The sequence below is a fragment of the Synchiropus splendidus genome, chromosome 10 (assembly GCF_027744825.2).
Source record: "Synchiropus splendidus isolate RoL2022-P1 chromosome 10, RoL_Sspl_1.0, whole genome shotgun sequence".
Taxonomy (NCBI): Eukaryota; Metazoa; Chordata; class Actinopteri; order Syngnathiformes; family Callionymidae; genus Synchiropus; species Synchiropus splendidus.
This window is the reverse complement of record NC_071343.1, coordinates 20,183,246-20,204,470: the sequence shown is the minus strand read 5'-3', so window position 1 is coordinate 20,204,470 and position 21,225 is coordinate 20,183,246. Positions and strand designations below refer to the sequence as shown.

General features: G+C 45.4%; 2 non-coding genes across 2 annotated transcripts; one reads left to right on the top strand and one right to left on the bottom strand.

The window, feature by feature from the left end:
* Positions 1-11,527: 11,527 nt before the first annotated feature.
* trnak-cuu (transfer RNA lysine (anticodon CUU)) lies at positions 11,528-11,600 on the bottom strand. The gene has a single exon. It is a non-coding gene; the product is annotated as a tRNA-Lys (tRNA).
* A 190-nt stretch (positions 11,601-11,790) lies between these two features.
* trnam-cau (transfer RNA methionine (anticodon CAU)) lies at positions 11,791-11,863 on the top strand. The gene has a single exon. It is a non-coding gene; the product is annotated as a tRNA-Met (tRNA).
* Positions 11,864-21,225: the final 9,362 nt, after the last annotated feature.

Sequence of the window (21,225 nt, the reverse complement as noted above, 5' to 3'; positions counted from 1 at the left end):
CCGGTGAATAGCTTTCCGCACACATTACAGGCGTTGGGCAGCTCCTTGGGCGCATGGAGTTTCATGTGGCGAGTCAGGTTGGAATTGTCAGTGAAACTCTTCTGGCACACGTGCATCTTCCGGTCCATGGTCTTTGCTTCTTGTGATCTGGTGTCATAACAGAATAAATGTAAAATGAGTTGCTGCTTTCATGTGAATCTAATGCTACGCTAAACATTCATCTCTAATAATGGGAGAAAAAAAAACAGTGTAAGACAAAGTTTAAATCCTCAGATTTTTAAGGTTTGTAGGAATCTACACCTTTCATGTATCTTCCGCGTGTTCGTTTACTCGTGAGAATGACTACCAAAAACCCACAACTTAAAATCCAAAATTATTTATTCCCTGACAGAGGAGTCTAATTACCCTAGCAGAGCTCTGGGTCCACAACTACGCCTGACTTAGCCTTAGCTCCAGTGGTGTAGAGTGACAAAGACTATCTGGCCCTTACCCCTTTTATATGCTTTCAGTCTGCAGTCTTCAATCTTGGGGCGCAGTCTTCACTGATTGGTCCTGGTCTTCTTATGGTCCTGGATCAGATTCCAGATCTTGTGTCGCCTCCACCACGTCTGGAAATCCCTTTAGGATGTTTATACATCTGTCCTTTATTGGTATCTTGCTTCTGTCAACTCATCCGTTCTCCACCTGGTTAATTGGTTTACGACGCCACAGACGGTCTCCAAAAGGTTCCTCATGTCAGATGCCATTCCTGCCATTTAAAACACACCATTTTTACTCCACACATTCTTTCATAGATACAGGGACAATTTGAGGACACCTTACCCTTATTCTCTGCATCTATTAAACTCAATCTTTCATTATTTAACAAAACAGTATAAATTCAATTTAATAATATAGCTTGATTAATATTTATTTTGTAATTTAATATTATTCCCATAATCCCCCTTTTGATCTCTTCCTAAAGAGATCAACAACACATCCAAAGTATTATGCAATTTTCTCCCCAGAATCTAACAAAGTAAAAATAAAATAAATGCAGATATACATGTATATGTAAGCAAATCAATCAGATATAAGAGTAAATGTTTCAAAACATTTCAGACCAAGGATACAGCTTGTCATCCTCCAGATGTGTCTCATCGTCTCCTGAAACACATAGCATCACAGACTCCTTTGCCATCGTCCTCCTTAAATGCCCTATTAATAATTTTCAAAAACACAGCTTGCATACAAGGTACAATAGAACATCCACACCATCACAAAGTAAAGCAGTTCACGTCTATCATCGTTGTTATCAACAATGTTATCATCAATCCCTTCCATTTGCCAAACCAGCCTGTCAGCAGATTATGTAGCAGGTCATCCACTCCTGACATTGATCTTCGTTTGATGGACATGGCTTTCAAACCTCTCATGGCTCTGCTGATATTTTGTTCCTATTCATGATTAGGGTCTCATTGCCAGATCCTACCAGATTGGGTTCCTTGTCCCCTGTTGTTAGCCAGCACAGCCATGACATTACTCCCAAGGAGATCACCAGATCCCCAAAAGTCACCAGTCGTCCTTTTTTGTCCATCACCATCATCTTATTCTCCCCTCTTTTTTATATTTTCCTGCAAAATATGAAATGGGCAAAGAAAACAAAAACTAGTGACAATACATTTAGCTTGAACCATGACTTCAAAAGATCCAGTCCAAAGTAGTTCGGACCGCTTTCTCTGCAACACATGAAGATAAATGGATGAAGATGGCGGGGGTCCGTCTGGTTCGGCTGCAAAAGTCGCATCGTCCTGCGCACAAAAACATGAAGAAAGTTGCTCCCAGTAGGGCTTATAGCCGGCTGGTGGGTCCACTTCCGGCTGGAGCAGCACCGAGGCTGGACCGAGCATCAGACGACCAGTCAGGAGTTCAAAAAGTGTGAACCCTGTCCGGCGATTAATAGATTGTCTGATTGCCAAAAGAACTATCGGCAGGGCTTGTAGCCAATTCAGCCCTGTTTGTGCACATGTCTTGGCCAAATGCTATTTCAGCATACGATTCCTTTGTTCAACGTGAGCTTGAGATTAGGGATGATATGCAGAACCAAATTTATAAATCAATCCCAGGAGCTACACAACTTTTCCATTAATTTTGCTGTAAAATGCATGCGATCTGTGATGTGATGTGATGTGATAATTCCTGATAACCCATGGGTGGAAATATAATGGTTAACCAGCGCTTTGATGGCAACAAATCCTCTTTCGCACACGGATACACCTCAGGCCATCCTGAAAAAGTATCCACAATCACCAGATACCTCATCACCTACTCTGAAGTGACCATGTCCATGTAGTTCATGACCACCACTTCACCCGGAGTCCTCCCTGACTCCGTCTGCTGCATCACCCTCTTTGTTGGACCAATGCTGAAACTCTGACAAATCATCAGGAAGGACCACTCTTCTTGGTCCCTTCCCTGGGCTGAACCACAGCCTCCTGATCAGTGTTCCATCACACCCCAGTGGCACTCCAGTCTTGCTTCTCACTGTCCAGCGCACTCGCCTGTAGCTGTTGAATAACTTGTAAAGTGATTTCAGGTAACAAGTCCTCAACTTGCTTACCTCATTGAGGAGAAACCTGACAGCCTGCAGCCTCCTTGGCGCTGCATCTGCCGCCTGGTTACCCCTGGCAACCTATGTGTTCACCTTCATGTGTCCTGGGCATTTAACCACTACCACTGCGCAGCGTTGACAGCCTTGTGTCCAACCTATGAATAAGATCCCCATATGCAACTGGATCCCTAGTCGCTGTTACAAAACCACTGCGTCTCCAAAATGCCAAATCAACAAACAACTCACAACATATACAGAATCCAAATATATCATCACCTTTCTTTTGGTTGAGTACACCGTTTACAACATCATCAGATACTCATCTGAGCAAAATCATCCTGGTAGCCTCCAAACAAATACCAGAACGATTCTGTCGCAATGTACAGATCGTCGAGATACTGTACCAAGAGAGCACCTGTAGGTAATGAAACAGTGGAGAGCATGTCACACAAATATTGGCTGAAAATCCCACGGCTCAATTTCCACCCTTGTGGGACTCTAGTGTATTGTAATTTACACCCGCGATAAATGAACGCAAAGAACTTTCTACATTTTAGAGCTAATGAGATACAGAAAAACGCATTTGCCAAATCGCTCACTGTAAACCACTGAAGTTTTGGACTTAACACATTCCAACATCTGTGCGGGTCAGACACTGGAACGCACAATGTTAATGTTACCTTATTAATTTCTCTGAGGTCATGTGCCATACGATAATTAACGCAGTCTGCTTTCTTTATCGGTAAAATAAGTGTGTTGCACGCTGATGAGGAAACCTCCAGCACTCCATCATCCATCCAGAGTGTTGGCGATCCCCTCAGACGCCTCCTGTTTACGTGAATATTGTGGAACATTAACAAACGCGCCAGGTGTGACTGTACCGGTTCACAATCGACACAGTGGCCCACATCCGCCGGTCTTTATGACCACAGCGAATCAGGCAGGGTGTCCAGCATCTCTGCTGATAATTCATGATCAGAGCGCTCTCGTCCGTGAAACCTAGTTAGTGTGGCCAGAACACCTGAATCTCCTGTTTTATCCTGGATACAAAAAGTGCAAAGGTGAAAACGACATGTTTGGTACTTGCCCACTCTGTCAGTCTTCCGCTGCCTCACACTGCTTCACCATGGGTCCCAGCTCTCTGAGCACATGCCCGTGAACTGGTTCAAGAAAGATGTGTGGATTAGATGTTTCGGACATCATGAACCACTCACCTTGTGACCATGTCAGTTTGGTAGCTACAGCTACTCCCTGTTTCCCTACATAAATGCAGGTACTTGAGAGTTGCCATTCTTCCCCCTTTAACTGATTCAAATGCTTCTTGGTAGATCAAATCTTGATTTTGGTCATAAAACAGAGTGAGGTGGAGGGGGTCAATCGGAGGTCTTAATGAGGCCACTGAATCGTTCCAGGGCTTCCACAGCAGGAAGGTCGAGTGCACACCACCTTCCCCTTCTTGCTCTTGAGTCATTGAGGCTGCAGTTCATCTGAGTCCCATCAGCATCATGTGATTTCCAGAGTGTTTCTTGCAGAGATTCAAAGGCTTGATGGTGGACAGTGTGGTTCCAGTGTCCACTAACATGTTGACAGTCTGTCCCTCCACTTTGACAGAGGCTGAACTCTGCTGCTGCGGTAGATAAGGTTGTTGATTCCAGGGCGCTGGTCCTCGACCACCTCGACCTCTGGGGGCTCCCCCTCCCCCTTTAACTTTATCCTTCCCTCTTTGTTTGTGAATCATGGCATTGCAACGGACTGATGTGAGTCACAGCTTCAAAAGCTGGTCCTGCTTGCCCTTGCCACTTTTTTTCTTTCAGATTCAGCGTGACGATCTGCAAAAAGTTTAAGATGATGAATAATGTGTCTTTTAAAATATTTAGGCTCAGCATCCACCAAATTCAGGTTTTTATCCAATTCTGATCTAACTTCTTCCGGACACGTATTCATGATTGCAATTCTGAAAACCACCTCTGCTTCATCATTTCTGGACGGACGTGCACCAGTTTTATCGGTCCACAGAGTCAGGCACTTGTCATAGTGAGAGCTGGGGTCCGTGGCTGGCGTGTAGTCTGGCAGAGTCGGAACTGACGGGGCATTCTAGGGAACAAATCTCTGATCACTGTAAAAAAAAATAAGAAGCAAAACCTCCAAAAGGAGAAGTTAACTCTACAGAATCAAGTCCGGTCATGTGAAGAATTTGGTCAGATTGTTATACTGAACTGCAACATGCACGGGTGATTCTCACCACATCGCCAACTGCAAGTAAAATGCTGTCCATATGTGTCTTTAATGCTCCAATCCACTCTTCACCACCTGCAGTCAAACTTGGCAATTTATTAGTTACCAGGGTCGGATCTTTCATCTCCCACTCATGATACTGCAATACTCCCTGATTGTTGATCATCATTGGATAGTTGGATAGCTCGTCTGCACGCTCCTGTCTGTGACCTGTTGTGGACTCCGTCACAGGGGGTGGGGCTGCTTTCTCCCCTAACACTGAAGCCACTACCATCATATCACAAACATTCTGGTCTCCTCATTCTCTTGTATCAACTTCCTCAACTCCCTCTTTTTCAACCATGTAGCTGATTTCACCTCATCTTTCAACTTCTTTCCTTTATCCACAACTCTTCTTTCCTTCTGCTGCAAATTCTCAGATAAATGTTTCATAGTACATTTCTGCCTCAGAAATTCCTTCTCCTTTCGTAACACCACCCACTCTTTATTTAATCTATTGCTATGTTTTTCTTTTCTCTCCTTATCCACCCCTGCCAAAACTTGTGTCTCTATCTCTGCATACAAGTCATCCATCTTTTTCTGACTCTCGTTATTCTACTTATTAAATCCTTGTAATATACACACATCCGACCACACATCTTCCTCTGACTTACTAAGCAATAAATTAATCTCTTCTCTTACCAATTTACCTTTTCCTCGCTCTCTCTCTCCCCCCCCCATTTTTTTTTTTTTTATCTCAAAATAAGTTCCTGACCTCACTATCACAGACCATCAAACTCAAAATAAAAGACAAATAAAAAACTATCTACTGGGCATCAGACCCAGATAAAACTCTATTGTCTTGATATCCGATCAAGCATAAAACTCTGTCTTGATATCCGATCAAGTATAAACTCTATTCTCCTGGTATCCGACCAGGCATAAAACTCTACGCTGTTTCAGGGGGTCCCAAAAATCCCCTATGTGTACCGCAACATTGCAAAATGAGATCGCGTCCGATCTCAAGCCAGTCTACGGCGGGACAGAACCGAGTCCAGTTCCAAACTGACTCGCGTTCATGCAAAATGAACCAAAGCCCGCTCTATGGCTGCTTTGCATTCATATGCAAAATGAACCAAACCCCGCTTTTTCGCTGATTTGCATTCACAAATAAAAAATGAACCAAACCCCGCTCTCTGGCTGATTTGCATTCACAAATAAAAAGAACCAAACCCCGCTCTTTGGCTGATTTGCATTCACAAATAAAAAGAACCAAACCCCGCTCTTGTCTTTAACCAAAATGACTATGGACCAAACACTGTCTTCCAACCAGTCTCCAAAATAGTTCTTACCCAATGTGCAGAATTCGTGATATCTCAAACAGGTTTCTGCTCACCTTTAGTCCGGTGCACCGTGGAGACCAATCGTCCAACAGAAATCAAGTCCGACTCCTCTGTCCTGTTATCCAGCCACCTCACGATCACGTCGGGGTCACCAAATTGTTGGAATATACACCTCCGATGTATCTTCCGCGTGTCCGTTTACTCGTGAGAATGACTACCAAAAACCCACAACTTAAAATCCAAAAGAATTTATTCCCTGACAGAGGAGTCTAATTACCCTAACAGAGCTCTGGGTCCACAACTACGCCTGACTTAGCCTTAGCTCCAGTGGTGTAGAGTGACAAAGACTATCTGGCCCTGACCCTTTTTATATGTTTTCAGTCTGCAGTCTTCAATCTTGGGGTGCAGTCTTCACTGATTGGTCCTGGTCTTCTTGTGGTCCTGGATCAGATTCCAGATCTTGTGTCGCCTCCACCACGTCTGGAAATCCCTTTAGGATGTTTATACATCTGTCCTTTATTGGTATGTTGCTTCTGTCAACTCATCCGTTCTCCACCTGGTTAATTGGTTTACGACGCCACAGACGGTCTCCAAAAGGTTCCTCATGTCAGATGCCATTCCTGCCATTTAAAACACACCATTTTTACTCCACACATTCTTTCATAGATACAGGGTCAATTTGAGGACACCTTACCCTTATTCTCTGCATCTGTTAAACTCAATCTTTCATTATTTAACAAAACAGTATAAATTCAATTTAATAATATAGCTTGATTAATATATTTATTTTGTAATTTAATATTATTCCCATAGGTTAAGGTACTTTCAGTTTGAAGTAACCTTGAAGTAAGAACTGGTCACGTTGTAATCAAAATGATTGAGTATGAAGGCTACAACTGACACAATGAGGCCCATTGTTTTCTTTAATGGTTTACATAAGTGGGGAACTTCACTCATTCATTTACATGTCAGGAATGTAGGTGAGTCATGTCGCTGCATCCCCCGACGACCTATTATGATGGAAATGAAGGGGGTGCGGGGGAGGGGTTCAATCACGACTCAAAGACAACGGAACTTTCGATGACCTAGTTTTACTAATACTTATTTGGACACATACTTTTTAAGTGTCCAAATGGTATTTTGAGCTTTTATTTGATTTCAGTCTAGTGTTACCCGCATCTAGCAATCAATGAGCTGGAGAAATAACGGACCCACTTTAAACATAACATACGAACAAATAAATAAAGGAGTAGCTTCAACTCGTCAACAAATCACCTTAGTGAGGGTTTGAGGTAATATTTGATGAAGAGGTTTTAGGCTATTTATTGACATTTGCACTGCGTGGATGAGCGGAATTAACTTTTAGTCAGCTGAGAAACGAAAGAAAAGATTTCAGTCTCGTTTTTCCCTGCATCTGACAATTACTCAGCTCGAGAAATAACGGACTGACTTTAAACATAATATACGAAACAAATAAACCGAAGTAGCATCAACTCGTAAACAAAACATTGATCACACTTTGCAAGTGTTTGAGGCAATATTTGACTTGACTTGGCTTGAGATTTTACCCAATTTATTTCCATTTGTGATGCGCGAATGAGAGGAATTATGTTTTTCGTCACCTGAGAAACAAAAGTTTTGTCAGAATGAAACAAAGACAACACAAGCAAGACAACGTTTCCATAAGCATCTTAAAATAATCGCGGATTGAAGAAAGTCACTTACCTCGGCCAGGGAAATCCAAAATGACCCGCAGCGCAGCGCTCCGACAGTTAAGGGTGAATGGTTGACGGTGATTGGTGGAGGCGTGTTCAACAGAGGCCAACGATTGGCTGGCAGACGGTCGGTTGAGCAGCAGTTGAGTAGCCATATAGGGACTTCGGGGAGAGCTCGCCTGGGTTCCCGGGCGGTCTCCCATCAAGGTACTAACCAGGCCCTTCATTTCGTTTCGTCCCGTACGGTAGCTGGGTGCCGAGACTAGAGGGTTTTGCACAGTTCGGAGAACAATTGTTACAGTAGGTAACTTACAGTTCTCCTTCAGTGCGCTCCGCCCTCCAGTGAGGCTTCGCTATTGGATAACCCCAAGAGTGATGCGAGGGGAGAAATGTACCCCGCCAATAGTGAGTAAGTACAACCCCTCACGGTGAAAACGACCACCTAATGAGGAGTTACCTCAAACAGTACACTTCCAGAAAGCTGCTTTGAACAAGTGCCTGCAACCATCTTCATCATCCCAGCAGGAATGCGTACTGGGCTACGACCTCCGATTTTAACGAAAGCTGCCTCTTCCGGGAAATGTTGAACAACACTTTGGTGACAGTGCTGCAAGGCATCAACAACAGGACCTGGAGCCTGGATGACGGTGGGTATGTCAAAGAGGGAGGGGCCAGGTGCCCCAAAGAGCTCCTGAAAGCACCTCTGGATGATGTTCATCGCCAAAATACCAGGTGAGGTAGGTGTGGCACCAGGTGGGTCCTTGACAACTAAAATGCTGCAGTCTGGAACCACCTTCCCACAGAGCATCACATCCAGCTCAATGTAACCAACATAGGGGATGGTAAGACCATTCACAGCATGCAGCTGTAGCCAGTGGCATTCTCTTAGATGGTCATGTCCCCAAGGTGCAAACTGGTCCAAAAAGAAACTTTCAGTGATGGTGGACACCATAGAACCAGTGTCCAACAAACAAGACACTTCAACATCACCCATGCGGACGACAATGTTGGGACATGCGGACATTAATCTGGTCACTTCAACCTGTGAGCCGCTAGACACCCCAACTGAGCCGTGGCTCAGCCGGCCAGTGGGTGTTAGTTTTCCTGCTGGTGGACAACATGAGCAGGTCCAGGCTCAGGTTGTGACAGACCTGCTGTGGAGTTAGCACGCTCACGGACAGGTCCGCGATGCCAGTTGCAGTCCCTGGCAAAGTGCCCGGGTTGATGGCAACGACGGCAAAGCAATGAGTCATTCTGGACTGCAAAGAAACGACTGTCTGGGTGAGTTGGTCTAACTGTTTCTGTTGGCGCATCAAAAGCTCCTTTAACTCACCCAGCTCAGACAAGGGGGCCGCCGCTCTGGGATGCACACAAAGGTGCCCACGCACTTCATACTGATGGTTATAAATTGAAGGTAGGGAGTGGCTACGCTCCCTTGGGCCTCCGGGGAAACCCTCACGCTCCTAGCAGATAGCTTTAACCACGAATCTCTAAAATGGTGGCGGTGGGACAACGACGGACAAACTGCTTAAGCTCCCTCCTCAAAGAACTATCTAAGACGTGTTCTACAAACTGGTCACGGAGCAAAACCTCAGCATTAAGCAGCCCTTCTGGTGCCCGCTCCTTCACTCGTTCCATCAACGCCATAAGAGCCAGAGAGAACTCCTGCACCGTCTCCCCCTCCTGCAAAAATGCCTGCTGTAGGGTTACGTAGGACTCACAACACCCATACAGATCCTGTAAAATGGCCAGAATTCGAGTTGGGTGTCGGCGCTCTACGCCACTCCGACACTTAATCTCCTCACGAGCTGCTCGCTCCAAGTGGTCAAAGATAAAATACGCCTGATCGGTAGGAGTCAAGTGACGTGACCGTATACACATTTGAATTTCCTCCACCCACTCTGACATAGTTATCCAAGTTTTGCCGTTAACAACAACAATGAAACATTCAAACATGCATACCTCCTTTATATATAAAATAACAATTTAACTAACAAAGGTAACCACGTCCTGTCGTCTATAGTGTCGTCCACCCAAAATGTGGCGGAGTGGGCGCTGCCGCCTCGCAAAATTAAAAAGGTGGATTTAGAGGTCTCAACATGCCACCTAGGGAATCTCACCCCAGGAAAAAAAGGACACGTAAGTCAGTGACACTAGACAGATGGTTACCCCAAAATCACAATTTATTTATTCCAAACAATATTTAAATCTTGTCACATAAGAAAACTAATAGAACTACCACAGACTGGAGTACAATTTGGCTTTCCGGCCTGCAGCAGTTGCTGGGGAAAGGAGGAAGGAGGCCCTACACTAATCACCGGTAGTGAACCCGCCACCAATCCTGGAACGCCTAAACTGCGGGGAGACGGGGAGGGTTGAGTACCAGCAGTGTCCCGTGGTCCACAATCGAGTCAGCCCACCAGCCTGAACAAAAGAAATCAAAGTCACTTGGCGTAAACCGGAACACCCGTTCATGACCCAAACGCGCGCGCCAATGAATGGAGCTGATATCTACAAAGTGATGTTCGGCAGCGAACACTACCTACCCAAGCGCCGCTGTAATGAGATGCACAGGCCGATCAGGGCTATAAACAAACGCCTGATCACAGCTGAACGCCACGAGCTGATTCTGCTACCTGGCTGCCAACACCAAATGAAAATCAAGAGGACGCGTAGAGATTCCCCACCTTAATAAAGTGTCCTCTGGCGATTCCCATTGGTTACCAGGCGAATTGCCCTCATTGGTCCAACCTGCCAGGTTTTGATTGACATCATAATTAGAGAGGGAATTGTTAATAATATGCTATTTTGTCTCAGCTTGTGTTTTTCTTCATCCCAAGCTAGTCATGAACATAACATCATGTGGCTGATCAATATCTCTGAGAGTGAGCAGTGACTCTGTGAAGAAATACTGAGAGTTGGGTGTGGTAGAAAAGAACTTACAGAAAGTCTGGTCTCCAGTACTTTCTACATCTGCATCTTCTTTACCTGATACCTTTGCTCTGTGAGGACTCAACTGTTCTACAGGGAAATTACGACAAAGAAGACTAGATGTACCACATCTGAGCTGTATACAACCATGTGCCGCCCACTGTCCTCACCATCATGAAGAAAAGTGCATCAACCCCCACGTTGATGAGCCCAAGATTCACTTTTGAAGTTTCTAATCTTTTCATCATCTACCTTTCAATGATGTATCAATAAATCAACTGCAAAACTGATCCAGCCACATATCAGGTCCCACACCAGGACTCACAATCAACTGATGACAGTCTTCACACACCTGGTTGGTGAAAAGGTGACTGGTTGGAACAAAAACCTGCACCCACTGTGGCCCTTTGAGGACCAGTGTGAGACCCCTGGTCTAGGGTGTCTCTCTCTCTTACTCACTGTAAAGGTAGTGTTAGCATTTGTCCATGAATCTTTATCTTTATTTGCATCAATGTATCTTGAAAAGTTGACTCTGGCTAGCAGGCCAAGTTCTGAGGACTCAGGAGAGGAATGTGTTACAATGTCTGAGTGATTTGGGTGGAACAAGAGGCAGGTGGCATGTTGAGTCCTCCTCATCCATCAGGGCTGCTGAACCTATGTGCAAGGTGATAGGAATATTGTATTCTCCTGTCCATTGTGTCGGACAACCTTGATTTGAGTAAGCTAAAAAGGTGCACCCAACATGGGGCTCGAACCCACGACCCTGAGATTAAGAGTCTCATGCTCTACCGACTGAGCTAGCCAGGCTATTGCAGCAACCATGCTAACATTTGCTGACATGGATGTAACTTAGAGGCACTTAGTATTACAGCTCAGAATTGGACGTTCCTGGTTTTCTCACCGGTTTCGGCTAAGTGGCCTCTTGAAACACGTCGATGTTGTCATTGTTTTGACATTCGTGTTTTGTTTTATATAATAACAAAAGTGAAACACACAAGCCTCGTTGGCGCAGTAGGCAGCGCGTCAGTCTCATAATCTGAAGGTCGTGAGTTCGAGCCTCACACGGGGCACTGTCTTTTTGAAAAGTGCTATGGATTTCCATTCCATTCATTTACGTTCAACTGTTTTGGGGGACAAGCTTTGTAACATGACTCGTAGCATGACTCTTGTTGATGGCGATGCTGTGCTTTAGCAGCTAAATGTTGCTGTTGCGATGTCTGCCTTGCACGCCCCGCACTCTCTTATTCATCTATTTCGGATTCCACCTGAAACGTTTCAGAATTTCCTTCCATCATTTCCTTCTACCTGATTTGAAATTTGGCAGTTACGTATGGCAAAACATGCTCTCTCACACACACACACACATATATTTGTCTATGTTGGTGAGGGCCGTCATTGACATACATAACCCTTTCCCCAGCTTCTCACCCTAAACCTAACCATCTAAAACAAATGGCTGAACTTAACCTTTACTCTGAACCAAACTCAAATATAATTTTAATAACCAGGCTATTTTAGAAGTACAAGAACACACTCAGAGAATGTCCACACGAACCAGGTCGTCGGGTCCCCCGACCGCGACTGCACCCGACCCCTATGACTCCCTCTGTGGGCGGTGGGTCCGCAGGAGGGACGGCCCATGTCGTTCGTTCGGGCTTGGCCCCATGGTCAGAGGCCCGGCCACCAGGCGCTCGCATTCGAACCCCAACCCCAGGCCTGGCTCCAGGGTGAGGCCCCGGCTGCGTCATGCCGGGCGACGTCACGGTCCTTGATGTTGTTGTTTTCATCGGGGCTTCTGAACTGCTCTTAGTCTGACCCGTTACCTAGGACCTGTTTGTCATGGGAGACCCTAACAGACCCTAACATCGGTCGACAACATAGCTCCTAGGATCATTCAAGGTACACAAACTCCCCCACCACGATAAGGTTGCAGTTCCAGGGGAACTCTCATCACCCGGGCCGAAGTCACCGAGGTTGTTCGTAAGCTCCTCGGTGGTAGGGCCCCGGGGGTGGACGAGATCCATCCTGAGTATATGAAATCCCTGGATGTTGTAGGGCTGTCGTGGCTGACACCTGTCTGCAACATCGCGTGGCAGTCGAGGACAGTGCCTCTGGATTGGCAGACCGGGGTGGTGGTCCCCCTCTTTAGGAAGGGGGACCGGAGGGTGTGTTCCAACTACAGGGGGACCACACTCCTCAGCCTCCCTAGAAAGGTCTATTCCAGGGTACTAGAGAGGAGACTTCGGCCAATAGTCGAACCTCAGATCCAGGAGGAACAGTGTGGTTTTCGTCCTGGTCGTGGCACACTGGACCAGCTCTATACCCTCCATCGGGTGCTCGAGGGTTCGTGGGAGTTCGCCCAACCAGTCCACATGTGCTATGTGGATTTGGAGAAGGCGTTCGACTGTGTCCCTCGCGATGTCCTGTGGGGGGTGCTCCGGGAATATGGGGTACGGGGCCCTCTGCCAGGGGCTGTCCGGTCCCTGTATGACCGAAGAAGGAGCATGGTTCGCATTGCCGGCAGTAAATCAGACCTGTTCCCGGTGCATGTTGGCCTCCGCCAGGGCTGCCCTTTGTCACTGGTTCTGTTCATCACTTTTATGGACAGAATTTCTAGGCGTAGCCAGGGGTCGGAGGGGATCCGGTTCGGGAACCACAGAATTTCATCTCTGCTATTTGCGGACGATGTTGTTCTGCTGGCCTCAACGGACCGGGACCTTCAGCATGCGCTGGGGCGGTTTGCAGCCGAGTGTGAAGCGGCCGGGATAAGGATCAGCACCTCCAAGTCTGAGGCCATGGTTCTCGACCGGAATAAGGTGGTTTGCTCTCTCCGGGTCGGTGGAGAGTTCTTGCCCCAAGTGGTGGAGTTTAAGTATCTCGGGGTCTTGTTCTCGAGTGAGGGAAAAGGGGAGCGTGAGATTGATAGACGGGTTGGTGCAGCGGCAGCAGTGATGCGGTCGCTGTATCGGACCGTCGTGGTGAAGAGGGAGCTGAGTCACAAGATGAAGCTCTCGATTTACCGATCGATCTACGTTCCCACCCTCACCTATGGTCACGAGCTTTGGGTAGTGACCGAAAGGATGAGATGGCGGATACAAGCGGCTGAGATGAGTTTCCTCCGCAGGGTGGCTGGGCGCACCCTTAGAGATAGGGTGAGGAGTTCGGTCATTCGGGAGGAGCTCGGGGTGGAGCCGCTGCTCCTCCACATCGAGAGGAACCAGCTGAGGTGGCTCGGGCATCTGATTCGGATGCCCCCTGGACGCCTCCCTGGGGAGGTGTTCCGGGCATGTCCTACCGGGAGGAGACCCCGGGAAGACCCAGGACTCGCTGGAGAGAATATGTCTCCGGTCTGGCCTGGGAACGCCTCGGGATCCCCCGGGAGGAGCTGGAGGAGGTTTGTGCGGACCGGGAAGTTTGGGCTTCCTTGCTCCGAATGCTGCCTCGCGACCCGACCCCGGATAAGCGGTAGAAAAAGGTGAAGGTGAAGGTGAAGGAACACACTCACACACACAAAGCTCCTTTCTGTCTCATTTCCACTCAGCACAGACACATGAAATGAACTCTTCAATATCTTCTCCAATGAATAAATGCCTGCAATTCTTCTGGGCTTTCATATCACCCTAGGACTCCTGAGATCTGTGGAATAAATGCACAACCTGTTAAATCTCTGTGACCTTCTTCATTCCAAACCTTCTCCCTGAGATCGAGCACAGCAGACGAATGCCATTAGAATTTCAATCCCAGTGTGCAGGGTTCAATTCCCTTTTCAAGCGATGCTTCTGAGGGAAAGATTGCCATTGGTTGCAAAAACAATCATCAATACCTTGAAAGGTTGGTGGCCACCCAGGGACATGCTTGGCATCAGGCTACATCCACTCAAAGACGCACATTTTGTCAAAACTTTTTCCGTGCTAGATTAAAAAAACAATGGGCCACGTGGATAGTCAGATGTGGCAGTGGAAATAGGGGTAATCAAGGATTACAGTCACAGTTGGTGCATAGAAGGTAAAGTGAAAAACTGAAAGTAAAGTAAAGATCAGTTTCTAACAAGTACCATTAATTTTCTTTTCTTTGAAAGTTTCCCACAACAGATACATAGCTGATTCATCATGACAAAAGCCTGATGCTCTGTGTTAGTTTTGCATTCAATGTCCCAGCATGTGATCCCAGATATCCTGCTGTGCTCTGTTGACTCTGTATTGGATGAACTAGTGCCTACAATGGATTGAACATGAATGTATCACTACATCATCACATTCTGGAACTTTATTATCAACACTCTGAGAGGCTGGGTAGTTCATTTGGCTCAGCATCAGACTTTTCGTCTTAGGGTCCAGGGTTCCCTGTTGAAGCGATGCTTCTGTGGGAAAGACTGTCATTAATCTAAGCAGAATCACAAACAACTCACTGTGTATCAATTCATATTCCTTCATGCATATCAAGATTTCAAGATGGGTTCATATACTCGTTATCATTATTACAAAAGAGGAGACAGAAAGCTGCCATTTGCTGAAGTTGTAGCCCGGGTAGCTGCTTCATGCTTCAGACTGCTGAGCTGCCTCTTGTGATTCTCTGCAATGGGCCACCAGGAGAGTCAGATGTCAGATGTGGCAGTGAAATGAGGAGTGAAAGGGGATTATAGTCACAGCGGTGCATGGAAGCTAAAGTTGAGAGGTTCATCTCAAACAAGAGCCACTCATTAGTGATCAGGCCACAGAATGGCAGCATTTGACTGTAATGCAGAACTTCCACCCAATATTGAGGGGCTCATGCTGGAACTCAGGATGATAAACATGGTCCTTAACCATGCCACATGAGGTCAGGTACATCTGAGGAAACTGTTTCTAATTTCCATCAGTCAGCATGGTAGGAATGTGGAAGCAGTGCGTAGTGGAATGTAACTGGGAGAATATTGAGGCTCCTGGCTGTTGTAATAAATCTGACACATGCACCGCACAATTCCAGTGTACTTTACACGCACAAAGAAAACACGCACATGGGAGAATCTCTTGAATCACCCGTTATAACGACTAAGCTAATGTATTACATCATACCATTTTGTAGAATTTCATGTCTAACTATTAATATAGATGGTGTCGGTTTGTTCTCCAGTTGTGGCACAATGTTTTGTGGCAAAGAGGTTTGGAGCAGCTACGGACACTAAGGTTTGTATGGTAACTGTGGTGTGAGCTCCATGACTATGTGTGAATTCAGTAGTTTCCATTGCAACAGTTATTCAGTGTTCACCTCCAACTTAATTTCCAACTGCTGTCAGACAGGTAATCAGGAAAGTAGTGAAATTAATTGGTTGGCAAATAAGGATGTTGTGCAGTTGTGCTACTCAGCATTTGTTAACAGGTGTTAACAGTTCCTGTGAGATTTGATCCATCAGTACACTGTTCAGACAGAGATTTATGACTGTGAGGGGACAAGTATAGTTGCACAGGTGACAGTTTTGTGAGGGAGTGTGACTGTATGAATATGAATATTGCACATTAACATATACTGAGTATGTAGTTATATAAAGGCTGAGAACAGTGTTGAGGTGAAGGTGAGTGTAGTCTGAACTGAAGTGAAGAAAGCAACACATAATGAACTTCACTCTTCTTTGACATGTCCAGTGCCTTACAGTTGAGGTTGTGAGTAAACACACACCAAAGACACCTCAGATAACTGTCATCGAAAGAGTAACACAATGTTGTGAGTGAAATTTACATTTTTTACTATATTAAATTAAATAAAAAATCATTTCATGGTGACATTGCAGAGTATATCTTTTGCTTGATTTAGACGATTATGTGTTCATAGTTATGGATGGTGTTGCTATTTAAAACTGGCATGTTTGTTGTCATACATCATCATCTCTTATACATCAACATGGACACAGTCAACACGTCTCTGTATAAAGGAGGTACGACTTGGACACCTAATCTCTGAATGATGAAAACTATTTTGTTCGGAGCAGATCACCTCTCAGTACACTCAGTGACCACCAACAATGCAATAATAATAATGATGCACACCAGAGGACTGTTCTGTATTTTTTTACTATGGAAAAAATGATGTGAATTTTGAATTTGATTTGAATAGAGTTTTGAAGGCCGAAACTTTGGTAATTTTATGGTCACATTGAAGCAGGACTCACCTGTGTGAGTGGTCATATTGCTGTCCAAATATGGGTCAGCTAAGTTAAAGCAGCGGCAGAAAGACATGGCACATGCGGCTTCAGAAATATGATCAATATGATTCATCAGCAAGCAGTGTGTGAAGAAAACACTTTCAACTCTCAACAAATTTCCTCCATGAATACAGAAAGTGGCATGAATGATACTTGATAACAAAGCACGACAGAGTGAAAGCTGCTCTCATTTCAGTGATGCATCTTACATTTTAATCAAGTGTGATAAAGTAGAACTTTGAACAGACTGCAACTGGTGAACTCTGTACGAGGGCAGGTCAAGAATGTGATTATTGCTCGCATCATAAAACAATGATTTAGTGCGCTGCAAATGCCACCCAGCGTGTGTTTAGGGGAAATTGCACGGAAGAAAGCTACTCTTGAAGGCACTGTGAGCCTGCTGCACTGACCCAGTTTATTTACATATAAAACATATATTTATTAAAGTGCAACAATGGTGAAGCAGCTGCTGCACACAGCTGGACAGTGACATTGGCGAAATGACGCTTGTTCCCCTGTAAACTCCTTTGTCTTGTAACCACCTCTGGGATTGTTTGATAGGGGGAAGTGTTCCATGTTTATTTCAATTCACCGTAACTGAGTTTATTGTTGTGAGTGATGGCAGCTCTCAAGCCACGTTGATATCACATTGCCTTAACTCGACTGAACGAAACTCAGTCACTGATATGAAGTTTGGTATTGTCTACCACAGATTGGTCTCAGTGGTTAGAGACTCCTGCTCTACTACAAACCGTATTGAACCACCATACATCAAGGTCAGGGTCTCAGCATGAGATGGCCCAGCGTGGCCAGGTGGGGTCAGACTCAAGGCCAGTAAAGGCGATCTTGGTGAAATGCCTAGATCAAAGCTATATATTATAACTATTGTGGTAGTGGATCAGTGAGGATCATTGTGGTCATTGGATACAACAATGACGGGAAGCAGTTGGCTGTGGAGGTCAAAAACTTGCCGTCTGATCACATGACTGCTTTTGAGCTCCTCACTTTTATCCACAAAAATAATTTGGACAAACCCTATCCAAATCTGTGGATTGTTTGAAGAGTTGCCTGCGCGCTGCTTGTGACTGTGGCCTCAGCAGAGAGGAGCTTCTCAGAACTGAAGCTCATATCCATGGGACAGTGTCGCCTCACTGGTCTTGCAGTAATCGCAATTAACCAGGAGCCTGGCAGGCAGCTGTCTAATGAGGACCTCATCCATGACTTTTCAAATGAAAAAGGCAGCAAGCAGATGTTCTGAAGACAACACACTCTAGATATTCTCCCTTATTATTAGGGGTTGTGCTGTTTATTAAGCATTATTTAAGTATGGGTTTGTTTTTATTGTTGCACTTGCTGGTTTGTTTGATTTTCTTATCTAAAATAAACATGTTTCATAAATATTCAATCTCTAAGTGGGACAGTTCCCAATTTGTACTGTGCGATATTAACAGAAAACGACCGTCCCAAAAGCTACCAATACCATTTTGGCAGTACCCTTCAGTCCAATACACATTTCCAGCTGTGAAAGAAGACTTTCATGTTCAACAGTGTCAAAGGTTGCAGTTAGATCTAAAAGCACAAGAGCAGCTCACTAGCAGTTAAAAGATCATTAAAGACTCACAGAAGAGCAGTTTATTTTTTTATTAATGATTTAACACACAATTTCCAGATCCAACCATGTGCACATGCTCTCACTAAATAAAAGTCACAAGGCAGGTGAGCTAGCAGCAACACGCCAGCAGAAGTTGGCACCCAGTGTTGACGACTGAGTGAATATAGGATTCACATGAATCTGAAACGTTCTTTCTCAGGATGACGTCAGGCGTGTTGAAGGTCAGTCTACACACAATCAAAAACATATGTTTATTGGTCTTTGACAGGACACACCCCTTCACTCACAGGGCGTGTTCCACTGTTCCACCGTTTCTGCGAGGAGAGACAATAAGCTCAGTTGGAAGCTTCACCAACAAACATGGACACAAGTCTCCAGACCAGAAGAGAGCTGCGGACAGGTCAGGGATTTCTTACTGTCTACACAAGAGTGTGAATGGATGAGTGTGATCAAGAAGTCGATGGACGAATGCAGAGCATGGCTGTGAGGTGAATGGATGAATGGAAAAAAAAGACAAATTTGTGACTGTTGATGGAAACACACAGCTGGTAATGTGAATGAATCAAATACCTGAAAGAATCAAATGAAAGAAGGAAGCAACATGAAGTGAACTCCAAGTCAGTGAAGAGTTGAAGCTGCTCTGATATCACTGCTGTCAGAATTTATGGCACTCATTAACTTTATAAACTTTATAAGCTGGACTGTGGACCGGTGTGGAAGCAGCAGGTGAATGTTTGACACTTCCTCTGTTTGTGGTTCTTTTGATTGAAGCAATTATGTGACTCAAACATGAGAATTGTTTTTATTTTTAGTTTTACGGTACATATTTAGTTGAGTAGCACATTACATAATGATACAGGGACGGGAGCAGATTCCTGCATGTGTCTGAAGTCCGGCACTCACTGTCGTTCACTTCTATACCCCAGCTTCTCTCTTCTACTGCGGTGACTCCAGACTAACTCACACCTCATGAGATCAAGTGTTTGCTCCTCTATCAGGACTAAAGTCTCCATTCACTATCAAACACCACATAAATCAGATGTTTGATTTGAAGCCATGATGGGTCAGAGGCTCAAAATGAAGTTGAGCTGAGACTGAGGTCACAGAGAATAAGCATTGAGATGACCAGCAGATTGTTCATTCCACCATCAGACCATCACATCTGGACCTCCATGTTGAATGTTGACATCACATGTTTGTGTTTGTGTTAAGGTGTGTACAGAGAGCAGGAGGCTCCTCGCTCAAAAGCCAATCTGGGTGAGGACCATGACAGCCAGACCAGAGCTCAGAGGTGATCAGTTCTCCTGTCACAACTTCAAATACTTGATGCCACTTACATACTGCAACTCCTATGTTCAGATTACAGCCACTCACATCTGATGCTGCTGGAGGGGGACACGGATCTGGACCTGCACCGGCTTGTGAGTCTTCCCTTAGTGACAGGTCGAAGGGAAAATATATAAACTTCGAAAAAGACCCGGACCATCAGATGAGAAGCAGGTGAGAGAAAGAGATTGAGCAATGTCTAGTGGTCAGACAATGAACCACAGATTGAAGTATTGATCAGAGTTGTGTCCACATCAGGATGTGTCAGGAGAAACCAGAAGAGTCTGAACTCAGCCGTGAGAGTTGTGCGTCTATGCATCGTCCTTTTCATTTCAAATGGACAAAAGTCTTCAGGAGAGAGGTGAGCTCTTCTGTCACTTTGTGACTACACTGATGTGGTTGTAGGATCCGTACAAAGGTCTCCGAGGCTCCTTCTACGAGGATTGTTTGTCAGAGAAGGGTTTGGACATTCATTGTTGAATTTCACTGCAAAGGAAACAAAGGAAACAATTAATCATCAATGTATTAATAAAATTAATAAGAACATTTTATGTAGATACTTTCATTTGCACTTTACTTCTCTCTTTCTGTCCCAGCACTGTGTGCCAACTCACTTGCATCACAGTGGACATGCAACTTGACAGTTTGTGATCCTTGGTGAATCTCAATATGATAGCACCTGGGAATGACCAGCAGATGGAGCAGTGGTAGCTCCATACACCATTGTTCCCATTTTTCAGTCAAGTCCGGGGGTAATATTTCATCAAGAGCACTCCCTCCTACATTTCTTGGAAAAGGGACTTACCCATGACAGTAAAGGGAGTTTTTTTAACTGGTAATAAAGTCTACTCTGACAGATACAGAGAAAAGTAAACCAACAGGAGAATAAGCAGCAAATTGCAGCACAGAAGTGTTGTCATGACTGCACAGTCTCGGCCCAAACAGCCTTAAGGTACGTACACACCGAACGCGACATTTCTGTCGCTGTAGCGCCAGTCGTCAGCAGCAGGTAGCTTGCTCAAGTCGTCATTAGTCGCCACCTGTCCGGATCGAAAGTAGGTCAGTCGCCGGGGGGCGTGGTCTCAACGTTGTGGACGGTGGATTGAAGATGGCGGAGCCGGTGCTCAAACTATCGCTACTTACTAATTGAAAACATGGAAAAAGAGACGTCTCTCGTTTCGTAGCATTCGCCAGAGCCGCTCACACTGGTGAATTTAACTTCCTGCTCCAGCAGCGTCACCGGGATACGGCCGCTTCGTGCGGTACTTCAGGCGGAACCGCCGCGAGTTGGACGACCTGTTGGTCCGGATCAGTGG